This window comes from Bos javanicus, chromosome 13 (assembly GCF_032452875.1).
Source record: "Bos javanicus breed banteng chromosome 13, ARS-OSU_banteng_1.0, whole genome shotgun sequence".
In the NCBI taxonomy this organism is placed as follows: Eukaryota; Metazoa; Chordata; class Mammalia; order Artiodactyla; family Bovidae; genus Bos; species Bos javanicus.
This window is the reverse complement of record NC_083880.1, coordinates 25,038,946-25,065,283: the sequence shown is the minus strand read 5'-3', so window position 1 is coordinate 25,065,283 and position 26,338 is coordinate 25,038,946. Positions and strand designations below refer to the sequence as shown.

The 26,338-nt window shown below is 40.7% G+C and overlaps 1 protein-coding gene and 1 long non-coding RNA gene across 2 annotated transcripts in view; one reads left to right on the top strand and one right to left on the bottom strand.

The window, feature by feature from the left end:
- Positions 1-4,719, top strand: part of LOC133259053 (uncharacterized) — a 33,997-nt gene extending 29,278 nt beyond the window's left edge. The window contains exon 4 of the long non-coding RNA XR_009740251.1: positions 4,058-4,719. This is a non-coding gene — a long non-coding RNA (uncharacterized LOC133259053). The remainder of the gene's footprint in view (positions 1-4,057) is intronic.
- KIAA1217 (KIAA1217 ortholog) overlaps positions 1-26,338 on the bottom strand; it is a 527,643-nt gene that overhangs the window by 406,146 nt on the left and 95,159 nt on the right. The gene's annotated exons all lie outside the window — the stretch shown is intronic.

The window sequence follows — 26,338 nt, the reverse complement described above, 5'->3', positions numbered from 1 at the left end:
CACTTGGTATGATAATCTTTAGGTCCATTTATGTTGTGGCAAATGATATTATTTCATTTTTTAAGGCTGAGTAATTTTTTGTTGTTCAGTCGCTCTAGTCGTGTCTGACTCTTTTGCAAACCCATGAACTGCAGCACGCCAAACTTCCCTGTCCTTCACCATCTCCTGGAGTTTGCACAGACTCATGTCTATTGAGTTGGTGACGCCATCAAACCATCTTGTCCTCTGTCTTCCCCTTTTCCTCCTGCCTTCAATCTTTCCCACAATCAGGACCTTTTCTAGTGAGTCAGCTCTTCATATCTGGTGGCCAAAGTATTGGAGTTTCAGCTTCATCATCAGTCCTTGCATGAATATTCGGGACTGATTTCCTTTAGGATGGACTGGTTGGATCTCTTTGCAGTCCAAGGGACTCTCTAGAGTCTTCTCCAACACCATAGTTCAAAAGCATCAATTCTTTGGCGCTCAGCCTTCTTTATGGCCCAACTCTCACATCCATACATTACTACTGGAAAAACCATAGCTTTGACTATATGGATCTTTGTTGGCAAAGTAAGTCTCTGCTTTTTAATATACTATCTAGGTTTGTCATAGCTTTTCTTTCAAGAAGCAAACATCTTTTATTTTCATGGCTGTAGCCACCATCTGCAGTGATTTGGGAACTGAGTAATCTTCCATTGTATATGCACACACATATATTAATATACATATTCACACACACACATCTTCTTCATCCATTCATCTGTTGATGGATCCTTACGTTGCTTCCGTATTTTGGCTATTATAAATAGTGCTGCTATGAGCATTGGGGTGTATCTTTTCAAATTAGAATTTTCATCTTTTCCAAATATATGCCAGAGAGTGGGACTCCTGGATCATATGGCAACTCTACTTTGAGTTTGTAAAATTTGTTTTTTATTTACCATTGGATCCTTTGTTTCTTCACTTCTGCAGATTGTGTAGTTTTACTCTAATGATGCAGACAGCCAACGTGTGTGTTACTTTTTACTCATCTAAAGTCTTGCTGCTCGCAAAGGAGGAGGTCAGGTATGTAAAGAAGCCCACCCTATCTCAGTGGTGACTGGCTGAACAAATCAAACCCTGGTTCTGGTGAGACTGAATATGGGACACACAGGGAAGCTTCCCTAGGAAATTACGGCTGCCAAATAAGTAGAAGCAGAAGGCAGCTGAGTCCCTAACATGAGAGCACATGTTGACGAGATGACCAGATAACCACGTCACTACAGCTGTTGTGACCAAAGGGCAGCAAGACTCCAGCTGTATCCTGCATGGCTTTCCTGTTCCACCAGGTTTCCACAAAGCTATGGAGACACTTCCCTCCATATTTCCTTACCTAACTTTAAACCTTCTTCAACTACTGTGCCCTTCCCAACTCTAAAGAATCTACGTGAAATCTACGTGAAACAATCAGAGAACTGCTCCTTACTATTTTCTCCTTTCTGCCCTACTTTTTTTCATTTTTTTAAAAGATTACTATTAATATTATTTGGCCACACTTAGAGGCATGCAGGTTCTTAGTTCCCAGACCAGGGATCGAACCCGCACCCCCTGCAGTGGAAGCATGAAATCTTAACCATTGGACTACCAGGGAATTAATTCCCTCTCTACCCTACTTTTTAATGGTGTAAGAAAACATTTCTAGCATGGTATAGATTCATGGCTTTCTCCTGTGGTGGAATTATGGTACCTTTGGTCTTTAATGTTAGTACTAAATTCTTTCTCTCTGTGTATATGCTGGGCTTTTAGTATCCAGACGAATACATTCATAAAGGCACTAATCTCAATTATTAAGACTCTGCCCTCATGACCTGAGTACCTCCCAAAGGTGCCATCAGCTTGGTGATTAGAATTTCAACATGTGGATTTGGGGGTACACAAATATTCACCCCACAGCAAGGAGTCTAGTTTTTCTGCTTTGTTTCTACCCTCAGAAAATGTGTAGTCTGCCCACCAAATAACCCAGTGAGAGGGTAAAGGGATCCTTGTGCTTTCTATTTTGTGTCTCAAATTGGAATTCATTTTCCAAGAGAAATACGATTGGGTGTGATAAGTTTCCATGGTCCAGCTTAGTTATAGGTTTAACAGATCCTCAACGGATAGCCTAAGAATCTTATTATTTATATTAACATCATTTTTATGGGTTACTTGGTTCTAAGTTTTAATAAGTCAATTAAAATAACATTTAAAAAATAAATATAACAGCTCTGTAAGCTTGAACCATATGCATATATTGATCTTGGCTCCTTCTGAACGATCAAAAGTAGAGATCAGATTCAATTTGCTTTTATCAATATGCTTTTTTGGCATCAGAAGTTCGATGGGCCTCAGATTTGTATTTGTGAAAGGACAGTGGCTGCATATCATTAGACCACAGCTGTTTAATCCAGTGGCTTAACTCAGAATTCAGTGGAAATATTCTGGAGTCATGATCTGACCCTCTCCAATGGAATCCTCTGAGGGTTAAGAATGATGCTATTTTACAATGCTAATAACCATCTGAGGGTGAAGAACACTGCTAATAAATTCTTTACCCAACCAAGCCAGATATTAAATCCTGTTGCAAAATCAACATTAACTCTCCCTGTACTCCTTTTTTTCCAAACCATTTGTTCTGGAAGAAAGAATCATTTTCATTATTGTCCACAATACATCTAAAGTTTATTTCTCATGGAGATATTTGTTTTTTTTGTTTTGTCTTTTTTAAAAATCTGGCTGCCCTGGGTCTCAGTTGAGGCACGCAGGATCATGTGGAATCTTTTAGCTGCAACATGTGGGATCTAGTTCCCTGACCAAGGACTGAACCTGGCCCCTGCGCTGGCAGCACAGAGTCTTGGCCACTGGACCACCAGGGAAGCCCCATTTGTGACTTTAAAAGTTTGCCCAAATCTCTCACCCCAAGGTTTGTGTGTGGATGTGTGCTCAGTCGCTTCAGTTGTGTCTGACTCTTTGCCACCCTATGGACTGTAGCCCTCCAGTCTGTCTATGGGATTTTCCAGGCAAGAATACTAGAATAGGTTGCCATGCCCTCTTCCAGGGGATTGTCCTGACCCAGGGATCAAACTTGTGTCTCCTGTGTCTTCAGCATTGCAGGCAGATTCTTTACTGCTGAGCCACTAGGGAAACCCACCCCAAGTTTCAACATCCTCTCAAATGAATCACTCAGTTCTTATTTCTCAGAGTACTTGGCACGAAGTCATCAAAGCCCCAAGAGCCTCAACAGAGGTCCCAGAGGTGTGAGCGTGGAGTGACCTGTGTCCAAGCATCAGGTCAAAGGAGTCCAGATGCCTTCTAACAAGTTTCCCAGTTAGAACTCACTAGCAGCGCTTAGAACGCCTTCTCCCACTAAACACCTCGGGGCATGAATTCACTGTCAGGGCAGGACAACTATTTCATTTCAGTTTAAGATTTTGCATTTCACTAAGTCCTGAGCAATCCTTCCCCCAACTCAAAAGAAACAAACAACAATCCCCCCAAAACACTTCCCTTTGTGCAGTTTTACACCAGGCAGGCAAGGTTATACCTCAACACAAGAGGACTCTCTGGACTTTGTACAGGAGATTCTTTAACCCAGAAATCATTCCTCCTATTTCCAAGTGGCTGTCTGTCCTTCCCTTCCTCCACACTCTCTCCTGCCCACAGACCTCTGTCCACTTAAAATCTGGGAAGACAAGCATTCTACCTGTTTGTGCATTGGACCATTTCATTCCCATCACTGAGTAAATCCTCAGGAGACCCTTGGAGAAAGATTAAATTTCTTAATCAAGTAACTCCTTCCATTATCAAATTTAACATTCCAGCACTGCCCAGTGACTGCATGAAAAAGATTAGTGTGGATGACTAGACAAATTCTGTGATCACCTATTCAAATTAAAGATTTTGAAGTTGGCAAAGTGGAGGAGGACAATTTTTTTCTGCAAAATTGTGCCTATTGTTCTCAAATATGCAAACTATATTATGAAGACTACTAAAATTCTGAGACTATTTTTTAAAATTATTTATGCTGTCATAATTTAATAGCAAAATTAATTTTTTCTCATAGAAATCCTAGTCTTTGGGACTTCCCTGATGGTGCAGTGAATAAAACTCCATCTGTCAGTACAGGGGACATGAGTTCCATTCCTGGACCAGGAAGATTCCACATGCCCTGGAGCAAATAAACCCATATGTCGCAACTACTGAGACTGTGCTCTAAAGTCCGCCAACCACAACAACTAACCCGGTATACTGCAACTATTGAGGTCCTCACGTCTAGAGCTTGTGCTCTGCAACAAGAGAAGCCATTGCAATGAAAATTCCTCGCACTATAACGAAGAGTAGCCCCCACTCGCCGCAACCAGAGAAAACCAGCATGTAGCCACGAAGATGCAGCGCAGCCAAAAAAAAAAAAAGAAACCCTGGTCCTTATGACTACTCATGATATTACTCATTTTCTTTTTTGCTATCTATTTTACATATGATAAGTTTCCATGTTACTCTCTCCATACATCTCACCATCTTCTCCTCTCTCCCTGTGTTCATAAGTCTGTTCTCTATGTCTTTTTAAATTGATACACAATAAAATGGACTTTTGTGCATGTGTGCTCCAGGAATTTAATAGTTCTTTGAATTCGTGTGTGTGTGTCCCCAGTTGCATCCGACTCTTTGTGATCCTTTGGACTGTAGCCCACCAGGCTCCTCTGTCCGTGGGATTTCCTAGGCAAGAATATTGGAATGGGTTGCCATTTCCTTCTCCGGGGGATCTTCCTGACCCAGGGATTGAACCTGCATCTCCTGTGTCTCCTGAATTCCAGGTGGATTCTTCACCACTGATCCATCGGGGAAGCTTTTGGCTAAGATCAAGTGTAGTATCTTTTAATTTAAACATATATAGTTTATGCAGCAACTGTTATCACATCAGGAAACTTAGAAGTTCTAACATCCACTGAAATTCCCTCTTGCTATCCAGTTGCAGTCATAACCCCCAACACCTAACCACTGATCTTCTGTCCCTATACTTTTGGTTTTTGAGAATGTCTTACAAATGCAATCATATATTAGGTAAACTCTTATCTGGCTTCTTTCAATTAGCATAACTATTTTATGAGTCAAAGTTGTTTGATATACACAAGTGTCAAAATTTGATTCCATTTTTATGGCTGAGGACTATTCCCCTACATGTACTGTAAAACAATAAACAGAAGCCTCAATTAAATAGAGTTGGGAGGGGGACTTCCTTGGTGATCGAGTGACTAAGACTCTGTGTTTCCACTGCTGGTGGCATGGGTTCAAAACCTGACAGGAGAACTAATATCTCACATGCCAAGAGGGCAAAAAATAAAATAAAATATTAATAAATTGGGCCATGATAGTTTAAAAATACTATTTAGAAAATAGAGCTGGAAGACCAGAAGAGGGAGCTCTCACACCCTGTGTTGATTGCCCATCAGGAAGAAGATCTGTCAAGGCTCAGCCAACGACAAACCACAGACTCTCGTTTACATAGCCCTCCCAACTTCCTTTTCCCTTCTATAAAAGCATTTCCTTGTGTTGCCCTTCCAGGACTTGTAGTGGCTTGCAGACTCAGACAGTAATTCTCTGCTGATCCCAAATAAATCCATCTTTGTTGGAGAGATACTTGGCATTCTATTTGTTTCAGGTCAGCAGTGTTTATCACAGTATATTTAATCCACTCATCCTCAGAAGATCTGAGTTGTTACCAGTTTTTGGAGATTATAAATAAAGCTTCTCTAAATATTTGTGTAGTTTTTGTGTGAACACAAATTTTCATTTCTCCAGGGTAAATACCTAGAAGTGGGATTGCTGGATCGTCTTGTTCGTGTATGTTTAACCTTACAAGCAACTGCCAAGCTGGTTTCCAGCATTTTGCATTCCCACCAGTAGGATGTGAAGGTCTCATTTGCTCTGCATTCTTACCAACACATGGCATTGTCAATCTTTTAAATTTCATCTACTCCAATAGGTTAATGGTGGTATCTTATCATGGTTTAACTTGCCTGTTCCTAATGACTAACGATGTTGAACACCTTTTCATGTGCTTGTGTGCCAACTATATAAACTTCTTTATGGCTAAGTGTTTGTTCAAGCCATTTCCTGTTTTTTAATTGGGTTGTTTCCTAACTGTTGAGTTTTAAGTGCTCATTATTCTTGGGTACAAGTCTTCTGTCAACTATCTGATTCTTAAATGTTTTCTACCAGCCCATAGAGTCTTTTACAGAGTAAGTTTTATTTTTTGATCAAGTCCAATTTTTAATAGTTGTTATTTATAGCTTTTTAAAATTTCTTTCTCTTTTTCAAATCTACATTAAGAATATATTAGTTTTACATTTTAAGTTACTTTATTTAATACAAAATGAATGCCCTTTGCAATTAAAAAAAGAATCCCAACAGAATTCATTGGTGCATTTGAAAGAATTGCCAAATATGATCTGACATGTCTACTTAAACCCTGGCTTTTTGAGACCATGAATAGAAAAGAAGTGCTTTTAATAAGATGTCATGACATCAGTTTAATCAGAGAATACACAGATAATTATATCTTGATGTTTCATAGTCATTAGTATGAACAGGGTATTTTTGATGCTGAAACCTTCCAAATACAACTTACATCTTTACAGTTTTCAAGTTCAGGCTTGGCACATCCTGGTAGAGTTATAAATGACTTATGATACTTTATGTAATAATATGATTTTACTCTATGCTTTAAAGCCACATATTTAAAAAATGAACTCAGTTCATAACAATTTGAAAGAAACTCTGGACAAAAAGTCCTGGTCCTTGGGCCACCTTCAGGGTGCTAGACATTCCAAGAAAAGCAGGTTTGTTCAAATGTGGTGTGGCCTTTCAAAGGAAGTGGCAGTGGAGGGGAAGATAATGATCCTTCTCTCTCCTGAATCACCGCTGGAAAAGTGCTCTCCTGAGGGCTCAGGGATGCTCTGCTGCAAGTCCAGGCATCTGCAGTCACTGGGTCTTGGCAGGATTCAGTCACTAACCTGCCTGGATGCTGGGGGGCAGACAGAACTCTAATCCCGCCAGCAGAGTGAGGGTGAACTTGAGCCTCTGCAGTCTTCAGACTCCAAGGTAGTATCCAATATACCAACAATCTCTTTACTTTTGTAAAGGGCCTAGTAGTGACCAATGCCTTATCCAATGTGATTCCATGGGATTCATTTGTATTTTTTTAATTTTTAAGACTTTTATTTATTTTTTGGCCATGTAGCATGTGGGATCTTAGTTCCCACATGGTGGAAGCATGGAGTCTTAACCACTGAACCACCAGCAAGTTCCTTAAGATATGTTTTTGAAACAAATATGCTGGAACTTACATACTGAATGAGCACTGTAAACTGCGAAGGAGTTATACCTTATTTTAACAATGCCACCATCATTCAAGCTATCTTTGATACTCTACTTTGAACTCTGACACTAGGGTTTGCAAGATTTGACTTTAGGGTAGGCCTGATATTGTGTAAGTCATTAAAAAATGAGAAATCTGAATAATTCAGTCTCACTCTGAGCTAATTTCAAGGGTCAGCTAGTGTGTCCTTACAGCATAAAGTGCTCAGCCAATGTTTTCTAGAAGAACCAGGCCTAAAATCTGTTGTCAATGGTGGCTTTCTTTGTGAATAGCAATTTAAGATTCTAAAGTAAGAAAGCTGTTGCCTTATATTATTATAAACTTACTAAAAAGGCTACGTTGTTGTTTAGTTGCTAAGTCATGTCCAATTTTTTTGTGACCCCATAGACTGTAGCCCACAAGGCTTCACTGTCTATGGGATTTCCCAGGCAAGAACACTGGAGTGGCTTGCCATTTCCTTCTCCAGTCAATCTTCCTGACCCAAGATCAAACCCACGTCTCCTGCACTGCAGGTGGATTCTTTACCACTGGGCCACCAGGGAAGCCCCCAAAGGCTATAATACTCAATAAAAACAAATCACAGTAATATTTTCAGCAATGGTAGGATTATCAATATAAATTCATACTGACCAATGTGACCATTGGTTTGACTATGTTCTGGTATATCTGTTTCCCCTTTTTCTTTTAATTTTAAGCGGTCTGTACATTTTATAGTCAGTCACAGTGGGTCTATGTAAGAATATTATGACTTCTCAAACACAAGTATTGGATAAACAAATATATCCATATAATGAAAACTTGGACCTTAAGAGGCCCAGATTTTAAAAGTTCTATAATTTTCAATAGTACTTTAAAAATGTGTTCTAGTTCCATGCTCTGCTTCTTTTCTAATTTATCCATTTTTCAATGACTCAACTATCTTTGCAGCATCGATTAGTCATGATGTTTGCAGATTCCAGAAACTACCACACAAATCTGGAGAGTCCCCAAGGCACATGGCAATACACACATGTGTACCCTAGCCCCCGGGCTGAGGAGATCTGTGCTGCTATTTCTAAAAAAGTTCCCTCATACAGAGTGAAGTAAGTCAGAAAGAGAAGAACAAATACCGTATATTAACGCATATATGTGGAATTTAGATAAATGGTATAGATGATCTTATTTGCAAAACAGAAATAGACACTGATGGAGAGAACATATGGACACCAGAGAAGGGGGCGGGGGAGGGGGATGAATTGGGAGATTGGGACTGACATACCTACAGTACTGATACTATGTAGAAAATAGATAACTAAGGAGAGCCTGGCTCCCCTGGTAGCTCAGCTGGTAAAGAATCTGCCTGAATGCAGGAGACCCCAGTTTGATTCCTGAGTTGGGAAGATCTCGGGAAGATCCCTGAGAAGGGATAGGCTACCCACTCCAGTATTCTTGGGCTTCCCTGATGGCTCAGCTGATAGAGAATCCACCTGCAATGCAGGAGATCTGGGTTCAATCCTTGGGTTGGGAAGATCCCCTGGAGAAGGGAATGGCTACCCATGCCAGCATTCTGGCCTGGATAATTCCATGGACTGTTTGGTCCATGGGGATGCAAAGAGTCGGACATGACTGAGCGACTTTCACTTTAATGAGAACCTATTGTATAGCACAGGCAACTCAATGCTCTGTGGTAACCTGATTGGCAAGGAAGTCCAAAAGGGAGGAGATACATGTATCACATTTTCATTTTGCTGTACAGCAGAAACTAACACAACATTGTAAAGCAACAGTACTCCAATAAAAATTAATGCAAAAAATAAGCAAAATAAATAAAATAATTCTTTTACTTCCCCTTATCTCTTCTTTGTAGTGAGCTCCCAGACTTGCTTGTAACTATGGTCATCTCCTATTCTAACAGCCTTTTTGTCTGCATCTTTAGTTTCCTGGGGAGAGTAACTAGTATGTCAAAATTTTAAATTGTGTCAAAATTAAGTATATAGTCCTTGATGAATAAACTGGAGAGGAGTACTGTCTCATCTTTTCAGCGTGAAGGTTGTAATCATGTCTACATTTACTGACTAAAGACCATTTAAATCAGGCTTTCTATTTTGGCTGAATTTTGCATAGATCAGGTTTCAGATCCCAGTCTATGGGTAGGTGAAATGTCAACATAAGCCCCTTTGACATAAGCCTGGAGAAACTGATGCTCAGAAAGCTTAGCAACAGAGCTATGTCTAGACTCTGTCTCTTCACTCTAACATTTTTCTGCCTCCCGGCTGTGATCCATGCTCTTTGTACTCTCTGGGCCTCTCCACAAGCTCACCCTTACAGCTCCCTGGCTGCATGGACAGGTGAAGTCTCACATCTCTCCCTTCTTCCAGCTCTGCCCCCCTTCAAAGTCTGAGATTGCAGTGGAATAATGTTCAAACTCTCTGCCTTGCAAACCTGCTCCCCACTCTCCATTTTTCTCTTGCCTCCCAGACAACCTAAAAAAGCACTGAGGACCTGTGACCTGCAAACTCAGTCCCACCCAACCCCTCAGCCAATCCCACTTAAGGCTAGCAGACTGAGAACTGCCATATGGGGTGGTCTCTTGTCCTTACCTCAGTATGGAGGGAATCTCAAGACCGATAGTCCTAAAGCCTCCCCACCTCAAACCTTCCATCGATGGCTTGGTCCATGAAACAGAGCATCTGCTGTGGCTTATGGATTTTTTTTCTCTAGTTCTTTTGCCAAGATGGGGACCATAACCTGATTTGCAGCCTGCTTCTTAGAAAATATCCATCCTCCTCCTTGTCTTAAAGGAACCAAGAAGAGAGTTGGTTTTCCTGGTCACCAAAAATGTGTCAGGCACCATGCTGGGCAATCTGTGTCTGGACTGAGTTATCACGCATTATTATTATTACCACTTCATAAATGAGGAAACTGAGGCCTAGAGGAATGATATTACTTCATCAGAGGTCATAGAAATGGAGTGTTGGAGCTGCCTGTCTGAAAAGAAGCCTTTCTTATCTATTCAGATATAACTCCCAAACCTCCTCCAAGATGAAATTAATACCTTCAGGTATAACTTACTGAATTTATCATCCCCACTGCCTACACTTTCTTGTTTTCATGTCCTGCTTATCACATCAACTCTCCTTGGTTATCACCCTGATCTATCTAGAAACAAACTGATGCCCCACACCTTGCTGGACACTGTCAGGTAGACACTGGGCCACCTAAAATGAAGGTCAGCTCAACCACAGGGCTTCTCCTTTTGCCCTGGTCCCTGCCTCGTTCTTGATTCTTGCCTTTTCTGAAGACTCCCCGCTGAGGTTTCAAGCACGCCTTAGGCTTTTACCCAAGCTGGAGGTCAATGCTTCCTAGCTTATTTTCCATTACTGCCCCATGCCTGGATTCAGCCAAATGGAACTAATTGCGAGCCTATATGCATCTGCTATGCTGCTCTGTCTCCTTTTTTTTTTTTTTTTTTTGGCCATGCTGCGCAGGATGCATCATCTTAGTTCCCCTACCAGGATTCGAACTGCACCCCCTGCAGTGGAAGTGCGGAGTCTTAACCACTGGACCCCCAGGGGAGTCCTATCCTTGCATTTATTTTCTCTAAAGGGCAATTACAAGAGCAGTTTAGAGTCAATTAAGGGGAGGCACAGAGATTACCCATATACCCCCTGTCCTCACCCAGGAATAGCCTTCTCTCCGTTATCAATCTTTCTCCTGAGAAAGGTATTTTCTTTTTTTTTTTTGGCCAAGGCTGAATGTACATGGACACATCCTTTGCTTTTGTTGTTGTTGTTGTTTGTTTGCTCTGCTAGAAATGTCTTTAAAAAAGCTCCAACAGCCCCCCACCCTCCCTAGCCCATCCTGAATCTCTGCATGTTTAAATCTCTTTATCTTTAAGTAGTCTGCTGCATGCGCCTTCTCCAGTATCCTTTCCTCAGGCACACTTCCACTCCAGCTAGAAGCAAGTGCCTTTTATACATGGCCTCCCAGAGCACTTTCCTTGTATTTCTCCTGGGGCATCTCACCAGAATTCAAACATAAATGGCACACTGAACAAATCACTTATGTCAGCTGTAGTCATAAAAGAGTACTGTTTTTGCCTGTCATTGTCCCTTTAAGCCTGATCAAAGAAATTAGCTCTTCCCTGCTCCTGATGAAAACTCCTACAAATCTTTGACTTTTCTGATCATTCCTAGTCAAGAAAAAGTTCTACGTTTTCTGCCAGTAACAAAACAGAGTCTCAATTCGGATGAGAATGCCCAGCTCAGGATTCATCAGCACTTGAACCATCTGTGCCGTGCTTTGTGGCTCAGTCCTGTCCGACTCTTTGTGACCTCATGGACTGTAGCCTGCCAGGCTTCTCTGTCCATGGGGCTTCTCCAGGTGAGAATACTGAAGTGGGTTGCCATGCCCTCCTCCAGGTGATCTTCCCAACTCTGGGGTCGAAGCCAGGTCTCCCACACTGCAGGTGGATTCTTTACCGTGTGAGCCACCGGGGAAGCCAAACCATCATCACTATCACCTTCTATCCAAGGCTGCCTGCAGGCAATGTGGTGTCTTCAAGACAGAGAGTTTGGCTTCCTGTATCTTTCTCATTCCCATCTTCCTTCACCCACTAATTGCTGTTTCTGACCAACCTCCATCCCCACAGTTAAAGTATGAAAGACAGATCTTTCAAAGGAAAGATCTCTTTGACTGATAGAATCAGAAGAGAGTGTGGCCAACATTGAAAACTGACTCTTTTTCTCTAAGATCACTTTTATAGGTTCTTCAGAGACACTCCCACTCTGAAGTCTTCTCCTGACCCCCTGATGCAGCTCTATTCCAACCTGCTGCTCCTTTTTAGCCCCTGGGCATCTAACGGTCCACCTCCAGCACTTCTCTGCAGACGCCTCATCACTCTGGGGCCACCATATTGGAACAGAATCTATGACGTCGATATGCAGGTTGATTTCAATACAACAATAACTTCCCTTTGCTCCTACCTTCCGAACAGCTAACCAGTTATGCTGTTCAGTTCAGTTCAGTTCAGTCGCTCAGTCGTGTCTGACTCTTTGCGACCCCATGAATCGCAGCACGGCAGGCCTTCCTGTCCATCACCATCTCCCGGACTTCACTCAGACTCACGTCCATCGAGTCAGTGATGCCATCCAACCATCTCATCCTCTGTCATCCCCTTTTCCTCCTGCCCCCAATCCCTCCCAGCATCAGAGTCTTTTCCAGTGAGTCAATTCTTTGCATGAGGTGGCCAAAGTACTGGAGTTTCAGCTTTAGCATCATTCCTTCCAAAGAACACCCAGGGCTGATCTCTTTTAGAATGGACTGGTTGGATCTCCTTGCAGTCCAAGGGACTCTCAAGAGTCTTCTCCAACACCACAGTTCAAAAGCATCAATTCTTGGGCGCTCAGCTTTCTTCACAGTCCAACTCTCACATCCATACATGACCACTGGAAAAATCATAGCCTTGACTAGATGGACCTTTGTTGGCAAAGTAATATCTCTGCTTTTGAATATGCTATCTAGGTTGGTCATAACTTTTCTTCCAAGGAGTTATGCTGTATCCCCTCCAAATTTATCAGAATTGAGGGAGAATTCAGTCTACTGTGTCCCCCTCCCAAACTCAGAAGGTAGAGGTCAAGTTCTCCAGGCTGTCCTGTAAAGTCAGTCTTATTAGAATTTAGGTGAAGTGGCAGACAGCCTGTAGCCTTTATCCTTAGGGATACTGGTGAAAACAAAGCATGGTTTAAAAACATTTCAATTAACTTTTAAAGAAGAAATCCTCCTAAGGTAATTCTCTCTCAATTTTCACTTTGAGACCTTTTATATCCTCTTTGTAGCTAAGAAGATTTTAGGTTATAGAACATATTTTTGAAGCTCTATACAGTCAGCAAAAACAAGACCGGGAGCTGACTGTGGCTCAGATCATGAACTCCTTATTGCCAAATTCAGACTTAAATTGAAGAAAGTAGGGAAAACCACTAGACCATTCAGGTATGACCTAAATAAAATCCCTTACAATTATACAGTGGAAGTGACAAATAGATTCAAGAGATTAGATCTGATACAGTGCCTGAAGAAATATGGACGGAGATTCGTAAAATTGTACAGGAGGCAGTGATCAAGACCATCCCCCAAAAAAAGAAATGCAAAAAGGCAAAATGGTTATCTGATGAGGCCTTACAAATAGCTGAGAAAAGAAGAGAAGCAAAACACAAAGGAGAAAAGGAAAGATATACCCATATGAATGCACAGTTCCAAAGAATAGCAAGGAGAGATAAGAAAGCCTTCCTCAGTGATCAATGCAAAGAAATAGAGGAAGACAATAGTACAGAAAAGACTAGAGATCTCGTCAAGAAAATTAGAGATATTAAGGGAATATTTTATGCCAAGATGGGCACAATAAAGAACAGAAGTGGTATGGGCCTAACAAAGCAGAAGATATTAAGAAGAGGTGGCAAGAATACACAGAAGAACTATACAAAAAAGAGCTTCTTGACCAGATAACCACGATGGTGTGATCACTCACCTAGAGCCAGACATTCTGGAATGAGAAGTCAAGGGGGCCTTAAGAAGCCTCATTGTGAACAAAGCTAGGGGAGGTGATGGAATTCCAGTTGAGCTATTTCAAATCCTAAAAGATGATGCTGTTAAAGTGCGGCCCTCAATATGCCAGCAAATTTGGAAAACTCAGTAGTGGCCACAGGACTGGAAAAGGTCAGTTTTCATGCCAATTCCAAAGAAAGGCAATGCCAAAGAATGTTCAAACTACTGCACAATTGCACTCATCTCACACTCTAGCAAAATAATGCTCAAAATTCTCCAAGTCAGGCTTCAACAGTATGTGAATCATGAACTTCCAGATGTTCAAGCTGGATTTAGAAAAGGCAGAGGAACCAGAGATCAAATTGGCAACATCTGTTGGATCATCGAAAAAGCAAGAGAGTTCCAGAAAATCATCTACTACACCAAAGCCTTTGATTGTGTGGATCACAACGAACTGGAAAATTCTTAAAGAGATGGGAATACCAGACCACCTGACCTGACTCTTGAGAAATCTGTATGCAAGTCAAGTAGCAATAGTTAGAACCAGATATGGAACAATAGAGTGGTTCCAAATTGGGAAAGGCGTATGTCAAGGCTGTATATTTTCACTCTGCTTAATTCACTTATATGCAAAGTTCATCATGTGAAATGCCAGGATGAAGCACAAGCCGGAATCAAGATTGCCAGGAGAAATATAAATAACCTCAGATATGCAGATGACATCACCCTTATGGCAGAAAATGAAGAAGAACTAAAGAGCCTCTTGATGAAAGTGAAAGAGGAGAGTGAAAATGTTGGCTTAAAACTCAACATTCAGAAAACTAAGATCATGGCATCTGGTCCCATCACTTCATGGCAAATAGATGGGGAGACAATGGAAACAGTAACAGACTATTTTTTAGGGCTCCAAAATCACTGCAGATGGTGATTGCAGCCATGAAATTAAAAGACACTTGCTCCTTGGAAGAAAAGCTATGACCAATCTAGACAGCATATTAAACAGCAGAGACATTACTTTGTCCACAAAGGTCTGTCTAGTCAAAGCTATGGTTTTTCCAAGTAGTCATGTATGGATGTGAGAGTTGGACTATAAAGAAAGCCGAGTGCTGAAGAATTGATGCTTTTGAACTATGGTGTCAGAGAAGACTCTTGAGAGTCCCTTGGACTGCAAGGAAATCCAACCAGTCAATCTTAAAGGCAATCAGTCCTGAATATTCCTTGGAAGGACTGATGCTGAAACTGAAACTCCAATACTTTGGCCATCTGATGCAAAGAACTAACTTATTAGAAAAGACTCTGATGCTGGGAAAGATTGAAGGCAGGAGGAGGGGACGACAGAGGATGAGATCGTTGGATGGCATCACCAATTCAATGGACATGAATTTGAGTAGGCCCTGGGAGTTGGTGATGAACAGGGAAGCCTGGTCCATAGCTGCAGTCCATAGTTGCAAAGAGTTGGACACGAGTGAGTGACTGAACTGAACTAAACATATTTTAAATCCTTTGTAAACATCCACCTTGATTTAACTTTGAAATTTCACCTCTATTAGATGTAAGAGTCTCAGTTTAGTTCAGTTCAGTTGCTCAGTCGTGTCCGACTCTTTTCGATCCCATGAATTGACTCCTGGAGTTCACCCAAATTCATGTGCATCGAGTTGGTGATGCTATCCAGCCATCTCATCCTCTGTCGTCCCCTTCTCCTCCTGCCCCTAATCCCTCCCAGCATCAGGGTCTTTTCCAATGAGTTAACTCTTCGCATGAGGTGGCCAGAGTATTGGAGTTTCAGCCTCAGCATCAGTCCTTCCAATGAACACCCAGTACTGATCTCCTAGACACTTCCAATTTAACATCCTGTGATACCAGCTAGAATGCAGCTAGTTATACAGATAGCCTACTCCTATAGCAGACTATACACTGCCTGAGGATACAGACAATATCTGAATCATCTTACATTTCTCACAACATCTAAAATTGAACATCCTCCCTAGTAGGGAATATATAGCTATTGCTTCCTGGGATGGGCATCCTTGGTCCAATGTTTTCTTATAGCTACTAGCATTAAAGATCAACCATGGGGCTATTTTTGCATACCCTGTTAATGATCCCCAATTCAAAACTATTATATATGTGAGAGAGACTACTTGGTGTTCATCTGATCCTATTTCTTTTTTCTCTTGGCAGCCATTTAAGGCTTCATTTTTCAGTGTCCTTTGCAGTTAAATGAGGTCTTATGATGGGGTTCGAGCCAATGGAATGAAGGCAGAAGGGCCATACAACCACTTGCAGGTGTAGCCCGAGGTAACCTCCCAGGAAGTCCTCTGTGATTGGCTCCCTTTGGTGGGCTAAATGCAGAGAAGGTAGGGGCCCTGGAAATAGCAAAGCCACATGTTGCAAGTAGCTTGGGTCCTTGAGTGACTTCTTAGAGCAGAACCCTCCCACCTTCCTCATCCTCACTCCACTAGACAATGTGAATAATAGACACACCTTTTAGTGATAAGCCACTGAAATGTGGATAGTGTTTATTACAGAACTATGCCCATTAACTGGGGCTTCCCAGGTGGCACTAGTGGTAAAGAACCTGTCTGCCAATGCAGGAGATGTAAGAGATAAGAGTTCAATCCCTGGGTTGGGAAGATCCCCTGGAGAAGGGAATGGCAATCCACTCCAGTATTCTTGTGTGGAGAATCCCATGGACAGAGGAGCCTGGAGGGCTACAGTCCACAGGGTCAGACAGAGTTGGGCACGACTAAAGTGACTTAGTTAGCACACATGCCCATTAACTAACACAGACGTCTAGATTCTCATAATATACTCATAAAAGCAACTTAGGGAAATTCTCCTGCTGCTGCTGCTGCTGCTCCTGCTGCTGCTGCTAAGTCACTTTAGTTGTGTCCGACTCTGTGCAACCCCATAGCCGGCAGCCCACCAGGCTCCCCCCTCCCTGGAATTCTCCAGGCAAGAATACTGGAGTGGGTTGCCATTTCCTTCTCCAATGCATGAAAGTGAAAAGTGAAAGTGAAGTCACTCAGTCATGTCCGACTCCTAGAGACCCCATGGACTGCAGCCTACCAGGTTCCTCTGTCCATGGGACTTGCCAGGCAAGAGTACTGGAGTGGGGTGCCATTGCCTTCTCCTTTGTCAGCTCTCCAGAGAAAGTATCAACAGTGTATTTGCTTGGGTTCCAGGTAACATGATCTATTTCTTTATGTGACAGTTTACATGCTCCCACCTGATATATAAATTTTGTAACTCTTTTTAGGTTAAGTGACTTCCTTTTTAGTTAAATATAGACTAAGTCTTTTCTTCTCCCATCATTTCCTCAGAAACAACAGGCTTGTAGGTTTAGAATTCATTTTTAAGAAAAAATATTTACTGGGTATGAAGTTGTAGAATGGGCGAGATTGTGGAATACTAACTTTGGGACTTGGCCTCTTTTTTTGAAGGACTGCAGTTCGGGATGTAGTAGGCTGTATTTTTGGAGGAGGAGAGAAACAAGTTCATTCAACCATGCAAATTAAATTACAAGACTTGGAATCATTATTTCTGTGAAAATGTGATCTCCATACTGTGTTAGTTCTGACATTCTTTTCAGATTTTCACCATAACAGTTCCATTTGGCCTTTAAATAACACAGGATCAGTGAAATGTCTCTGGTGAAAGAGATGATGTATTAAATTCCAAGGCTGATTTTGAATATCTTTGCTTCAGTGTTCTAAAGTTAAAAGTACCTTGGATGAAAGAACAGGGGAACTACTAGTGATGAGTATAAAATCCTACATTTGTAGAGCTTAAATTAGTCTCAAAATCCATCTTGGTCAGCATGTGTTATCCTATTTTTAATAAAATATAATAAAAGCAATTGCAGTGATTGCATATTTTCTATTACTATCTGTTTCAATACTTAATAACACTGAACTGTAATCATTCTTTATGTTTGAATTAAATCATTCATGTAGCAATCTAAAGATGTATATTTTCATTCTTTCACGAGGAAGAACTGTTATCATTGTTTCATCAATCTTGAAAAATGTTAGCTTTTTATCTTTTAAGCATACCGAAGGAAGATGGAAGCTTGCACTCTTAGGTTAAAGATCTTCAGTTTAAGGAGTTGTTACCACCAATTGCTGCATTGATTTCACAATGGCTTTGGGATTCTTGACATACCTATAAACTAGCTACAGATTTCATAGAAAAATTGCTGGAAAAGTTGGTGATGGTGATCAACCACACAGTATTGAAAACATATTCCAATGATGATAGATTTAATATTTATTGAGAACTTTAATATGCCAATCACTAGGTGCATGAAAAGGATATTATTTTGATTTTTTTTAGGAGCATCTGGATGATTTATCAGTTTGGGGGTGGTTCCTGAATACTTATTTCTTTATAATTTTTAGTTCTTAAAGTATAACACTGGAACCCCATGGGTATTCTTCCAACTGTATTTGCTAGAAGTTCATTTAGGGAGTCAGTACCACCATCAGCTGTTGTGATACTGATTATGCAAATTAAAAGCTAATGGATTCACAGGAAATGCTACAGAACATAAAACCTGGTAACTGCCTTACAACAGCCTATAATCCGGTATCTAGCAAAATCCAGCCTTCTCAATTCATGTCAATCACACATATTTTAACATAGGAAAGGAGTGTTGCTCAAGTCACACTTCAAATACCCAATAGTTCCAAATCAAGTAAGTTTGTGTGGACAGGTTGAGATATAATTTATATACTGAGGGCCAAGGGGGTGTCCAAAGAAATATTTTGTGTGAAAGATGGCAGGAGGGAACGATCAACAAGTTTCTCAACTAGTAGGGAGATGCAAGTCCTATTAGAAAGAAAGAAGGAGGCAGCAGGTGTCAGAGGTAATGTGGGACAGGGTATATGGGCAGAGACCCATGAGACCCATGAATCTGGACCAGATGAAGAGCAACAATGGGTCAGTGGAATGCCACAAAAGAGGAAAGAAAGAACAACTCAGGGGCTTCCCTGTGGCTTGGTGGTAAAGAATCTGCCTGCCAATGCAGGAGACTCCGGTTCAATCCCTACTCTGGGAAGATCCCACTTGCTGAGGAGGAACAAGGCCTGTGCACCACGACTACTGAGCCTGTGCTCTGGAGCCTGTGAGCCAGAGCGACTGAGCCCACAAGCCACAACTACTGAAGCCCACGTGCCTAGAGCCCGTGCTCCATGACAAATGAAGCCACCACAGTGAGAAGCCTGTGCACCGCAACTAGAGCGTAGCCCCCACTGCCCTCAACTAGAGACAGCTTACGCACAGCAACAAGACCCAGCACCACCATAAGTAAATGAATACATAAAAATTTTTAAAAGCAGCTCAATGAACAACTGGAATGAAGTGGCCAATCTACACAGGATGAAAGGAAGTTTAACCCAGGCCTCCAGGGATGGGCAAAAAGGATTAAGACAGAAGTAGAAATGGCAGGACACAAGTATCGAACACAAGAAATAGTAGAGTCATATAGCAGAGGGATGGCTGTGTAAAATCCAGATCATCAACGAGGAAGAACAGCCTTAGAATTAAAAATGAATGGCTATATACCTTAAGGACATTTAACATATCTTTATTGTTTATCTCTATATTCACTTACGAAATTTAGAAGTATGAAGTCTACAACATAACAATGGTCAAATGGGAACTTCAAGTGTCCTTTCAAACAACCCTGCTAAAGTCTTAGGGAAGGGGTATGACTCTGCCTCCCCATACACCTCCCCATACATCCGGCAACTTACTGATTTCTAATGACCTTATATTTCTGACATCCTTAACCAAATATAATAAATAATGGGTGAAATCGATAACTAATGAGAACACAGTGTATAGCACAGAGAACTCTACTTAATGCACTGTGGTGACCTGAATAAGAAGGAAGTCCAAAGGGGAAGGGATAAAAAAAAATATATATATATATATATATATATAGCTGATTCACTTTGTTGTACAGTAGAAACTAATACAACATTGTAAAGCAACTATAGTCTAATAAAAATTAATTTTAAAAACTAACTAAATAATAAGTAATGAATATGAGGTCTTCGTCCTGCTTCTCCTCTAATCTAGTTATTCCCTAGTTACATTGCAGCAAGGCACATAATTGAAAACTTAAATTGAAAAACAAAAATAACCAAAATCCTAAGGCAGAACCATCTGCCCTGGGATTTTCTGTACATTTCTCACCAGCTCAGGACGACCCTCCTCTAGTGTTCATCCCACGTGACCCAGGCAGAATGACATGGCTTCCCTACACAGAGGGGAAGATTACTTGGAGAAGTGTCTTTGGACGAAATTTTAGGTAAAGCAGGTTTAATTCAGATTCTGCTTAAAAGAGCTCCGTTGCTTTTAACGACCAGGCCCAGTGAGGGTCTTGGCTATGAGAGCTTAGGTAACAACACTAAACATGCAGTTATTTATTGTTAATGCAGAATTATTAACGTGGTTTATGAAACTACTAGTGACTCTTTTATCTGCAGCCTTTGGCCCTAGCTACTCCTGGTTCAGGGTTGATAAGCTTGGGGCTTAGAGCTTGTCTTAATTGGTGATGGAAAACTGTGTTCCGTTCCTCCTGGGACTGTATGCTCCTTAGTCACAGATGCCAATTAAAAGCTTTGGTGGAGAACTAGAGGAATGCACAGCACAGGGAGAGGCCCGGAAGCCCCTTTCACATCCCGCATGGGTGAATAAGCCTCTATGGCCTGCCAAGCCTCACATCAGTAGGTCATGTGCATCAGCATACTGGATCGACACAAGCTGCAGAAAAATTCTGAGGTCAGCATTTTCTGGAGCCAGCCCTTTACATTCCAGCTGATAAGGATTTAAACATGTTCATTAGCCTTGCTGATCCCAGTCCTTCTAAACGACACACATATTATAATTATTTTTAAAGGCAAGTAACATTATCTAGTGTACAGTCCATATTTGATAATTTTTCTATAAATGATTATCATTGACCCTTGTATATTCCTCCTGTGACCATCCGGGGTCAAGTAGAGGTTAATGTTCTGGCAAACCACTTACAATCCAGAGGAGCAACTGTTTTGGTAGGGATTACAGACATTGTAAACCGCTGATGAGGGTTTGAAACGGTAATTCATAACTAAGAAAATAAAAAGACTCAGCGTCTGTGCTCTGATCATGCAGCTAACAACAGACTCCACCTCAGCCTAAACACAGAATGAAACCCAGTGAAGGGATGGGTTTATTTTTGTAATATTTAATCTAAAATAACATGGTGAGGCCTCAGAAATAACTTTGGGTATCGAGTGTTGAAAGAATATTCGTTCTTTTTTTAAAATGAATCCTTTGTTTTTATTTCAACTGTGTCTTATTACTAAGTTGTTGCTTCCAAAGAGAGTTTTGGAGTAAAATATCAAAAACTTATTTCATGTTAAACAGAAACTATAAAAACTTCCAACAGTGTATATTTTGAAATACGTCATATCTAGATAGGATTCAACAGTTAAGATTCTCTTTAGTCCACTAATTATTTTGTTTGGCGATGTGTTCTTTGGCATGTCATAAAAATCACGTGTGGACAAAGCAGACTGAGGAATAGTTACAGCAATAAAAGTTGAATACAGTTCCTTTCATGTCTGTGGACTTGCTTAGATGCTACAGTGAAGGAAGGAGAACAGGCAAGCATCCTGAGAATTAAGCAACTTTGATTTTTATGATTTGTTACAAAGCTGCTCAGAGGCTATGAGATTTGTTGGGAAAATTTCTCAAGGTAGTAGAAAAATCACAGAATTCTATGGTCAGAAAGGGCTTTGGGATTTTCATTATAACCTTTAAAGACTTCTCACTATTTCAGAAAATATTATTTGTTCCTCTGCAGCACACTCCCCACAAACTTTTCAAACTAGGATATAGCCCCTCCCCATCCCATTATCCTCCACACACCGAGCTGTGGTTGAGTTTATTGTGTTAGTTCAAAAGAATGCAACTCCTCAGCAGTTATACAGCAGAACATTCAAGGGCACATTAATGATTTCCAAGTTGATTTTTGGATAGACTACACTTCTACAAAAGCTGGCAAGAAAATTTTGCATGGAGCATATGATTTGTGAAATTCTTAGGCTTTTTTTTTTAATGTCAAAAAGGTCAAAGTAGGACTCCTTGTTCTGAAATTTTTTTCTCAATAAAATTTGAAAACTTTCCCACTACAAATACTCAGAAATAACAGATAAACAGACATCATTCTTTTCCTAATAAATGCACTACTGAGCTTTCAAAAAAAAAAAAAAAAGACAGAGAGAGAGCAAGAGTGAGAGAAAAAGCAAGCAAAAAGAAAGAGAATGCCGGGTGTAAGATCTGTGGATCTAAAAAGCAGTGTGGTAAGGGCACAGATAGTAGTCTGCATCAGTGAAATTTACAGGGCCCAGTAACCCAGTCAATCCTAAAAGAAATCAACCCTGGCTATTCACTGGAAGGACTGATGCTGAAGCTGAAGCTCCAATACTTTGGCCACCTGATGCAAAGAGCTGACTCATTGGAAAAGACCCTGCTTCTGGGAAAGATGGAAAGCAGGAGAAGGAGGCAACAGAGGATGAGATGGTTGGATGGCATCATCGACTCAGTGGACATGAGTTTGAGCAACTCCCTAAGATAGTGAAGGAAAGGAAGACTGGCATGCTGCAGTCCATGGGGTCATAAAGAGTCAGACATGACTGAGAGACTGAACAGTAGTAACCCAGAAGGTTGGGTTTAAATTCCTATATAAGGGTACGGACAGGTAATACAGTCCCAGCAACTGGACACAATAATGCCTGTCTGATCTTTACCAAGCAATGGGAAAAGATAGTGTCAGAATTTATAATCAGGGTTGTATTTGTGGTCCAGGAATATCTGAGTCAAAAAATTAGCCTAAGGATTAATCCTAGGACACCAAATACAAAATGTCCCTGAAAGAGACACTCTGGTTGCACATTTTTATACAGGATTCCCTACTAACAATGAATTCATTGTCCTAAATCACACATCACATGAAGAGACAATCCATCAGAAGATCAAACCACCAGGCACAACAAATAGAAGACTCTGAATTCTAAAACTTTTGGATAAATGAACAAAATAACAGATTATTTCATATAAATTTTAAACAACTAACACTAAATAAAATACAAACCATATGGAAAGAAAGACATAGTATTAAAATAACGGTAGGTAGACTATCTACCGGAGAAGGCGATGGCAACCCACTCCAGTACTCTCGCCTAGAAAATCCCATGGACGGAGGAGTCTGGTAGGCTGCAGTCCACGGGCTCGCAAAGAGTCAGACACGACTGAGTGACTTCACTTTCACTTTTCACTTTCATGCATTGGAGAAGGAAATAGCAACCCACTCCAGTGTTCTTGCCTGGAGAATCCCAGGGACAGGGGAGCCTGGTGGGCTGCCGTCTATGCGGTCGCACAGAGTCGGACACGACTGAAGCGACTTAGCAGCAGCAGCAGCAGCAGACTATCTAGAAATGAAAACTACAGCAATGGAATGAGAAATTCAATGGAGAGGTAAAATAGCTCTTTAGACACAAGTGAAGGAATTCCTGATGGGCCAGTGGTTAGGAGCTGGCGCTTTCACTGCTGAGGGCTCAGGTTCAATCCCTGGGTATGAAAGATAGGTTTAAGGAAGCAACTCAGAATGTAGCAAAGTGAGATAAAGGGATAAATATAAAGTTGAGACAGCATAAATTGAACAAAAAAATTCAACATGCCTAATATGAATTTCAGACAGTGAACAGAATTACTGAAGCATCAAGATTCCAAGATATATGCCTGTATATGTCCCAGAATTGACAAAATGTATGATTCCTATGAGTTAGGAAGAAATCAAGATAAAGAAAAGATAAATTTATGAGATGTATTGTAGTGAAACAACAAAACTACAAGGTCAATAGAGATCTTAAGAGCAACCACCAAGGAAAGATAAGTTATACCAAGGAAAACCAAAAATAAAGGTAAAATTTGATCACACATCACATCATACAGAAATATAAATTCTAGACAGATTCAAGACCTCATTGGGAAAAAATAGAACCATAAAACTTTTTGAAGATAGAAAAGTAGCTTTACAAAATCATGTAGGAAAATATTTAAGATTTCTCATCATACAACCCATAAAGGAAAATATTGACAGATTTAACCATACTTAAATTTTTAAACTACTATATATGATAATAACACAAATAAGTGAAAAGACAAGTTATTGACCAGGGCAGCTATTTGCCAGTTATATGTCCCCTCTCACAATTACTGTCCAGAAAGTAAAGAAAGTGCCTACAAATCAATAATAAAAGATAATTAAAGAGAAAAAATAGGTAAAATATACCACACATAGTTCTCAATGGTAGGCACTAGAATGCTCAGTAACATTATAGAAACATACTCAGCTTCACCAGTAATTACAAAATCCATGCACTCAAGATATTAACAAAACAAAATGTCTGATAATACCCAGTGTTGGAAAAGACACGGGGAAACAGAAATGCTAAGTCAGTGGTTCTTAATCCCAGTTATACATTAGAATCACTCAGAGAACTTGGAAAAAAATATCAGTCTTGTCTCTCATCCCCAGAGATTCTGATTTAATGGGTCTGAAGTGGAACTTAGGCATCGGTGATTTTAAAATACTGCCTAGGTGATTCTTTCTGTGGCCAGAGTTCAGAACTACTGCTCAACACTGTTGGTGGTCAAATAAACCAGCAGAGTTTGGAGAAGAGTTTCACAATCTCTAGGGAAGATGTGTCTCCCTATGACCTGACAATTCAACTTCTAGGTTGAACTCTGATTTGAGAAATTCTAGCTGAAGTGTAAGAAGATATGCATAAAGACCATAGCTGTACTGTTAAGATATCAAAACTTCCGAGAGAGTGCAAATATGCCTCGGTAAGAAAATAGATAAATCAACTTTGGATTATTTATGTAATGTGATAGTATCCTGCAGCTGTAACAAAATCAACTAGATACCTATCTATCAACATGGATATATCTCCAAAACAACTTTGAATAAATATAAAGAATATATAAGTATAAAAGACAATGCTTTATATATTTTAAAATTTGAACACAAAATAACAGTATAACCACAAATAGATATTAGATATGACCTCATATATATATGAGAAGAAGAAGAAGAAGAAGAAGAAGAATCAGAGAAGGCAATGGCACGCCACTCCAGTACCTTGCCTGGAAAATCCCATGACGGAGGAGGCTGGTGGGCTGCAGTCCATGGGGTCACTAGGAGTCGGACACGACTGTGTAACTTTCAAGGAGACAACCTGAGCGACTTCACTTTCACTTTTCACTTTCATGCATTGGAGAAGGAAATGGCAAGCCACTCCAGTGTTCTTGCCTGGAGAATCCCAGGGACGGGGGAGCCTGGTGGGCTGCCGTCTCTGGGGTCGCACAGAGTCGGACACGACTGAAGCGACTTAGCAGCAGCATATATATATATATATACATCCATGTCTGGAACTGAAAGCCCACCCTCCACACACATATACTCACACACACACATAGCAATACTAAAGTATAGTACATAGGAATCATATGTAGCAATTTAAGGATAATTAGTCTCTTGGGAGGGAAAATAGGGGAAATGTTGAGGGAGCATATTTATAATGTGCTTCATTTTATTTTGGGCTTCCCTTGTGGCTCAGGTGGTAAAGAATCTGCCTGCAATGCAGGAGACCTGGGTTTGATCTCTGGGTTGGGAAGATGCCCTGAAGAAGGCAAAAGCTACCCACTCCAGTACTCTGACCTACTGCATGGGGTCACAAAGAGTTGGACATGACTGAGCAATTTTCACTTTCACTTTCATTATATTTTATACATTATCTGAACTAAGTATAGCAAAATAACATATAATCTTGGTGGTGGGTATGCAGATAATCAAGATATTATTTTTGTGTATTTGAGATATTTCATATTAAGATATTTAAAAGGCAAAAGAGTAATGCAATTGGCATGATCATGGGGGCATATCTTTATTTTTTAATAGTTGAAAAAAATTATATATTAAAAACATAGAACTGAAAAGTAAACAAAAAAGCCATTGGGTTTGAAAGCCAGAATTCTCATCCTAGCTCTGTAGCTAATTCAGTTCAGTTCAGTTGCTCAGTCGTGTCCGACTCTTTGCAACCCCATGAATCGCAGCACACCAGGCCTCCCTGTCCATCGCCAACTCCTGGAGTTCACTCAGACTCAAGTCCATCGAGTCGGTGATGCCATCCAGCCATTTCATCCTCTGTTGTCCCCTTTTCCTCCTGCTCCCAATCCCTCCCAGAATCAGCGTCTTTTCCAATGAGTCAACTCTTCACATGAGGTGGCCAAAGTATTGGAGTTTCAGCTTCAGCATCAGTCCTTCCAGAGAACACCCAGGACTGATCTCCTTTAGAATGGGCTGGTTGGATCTCCTTGCAGTCCAAG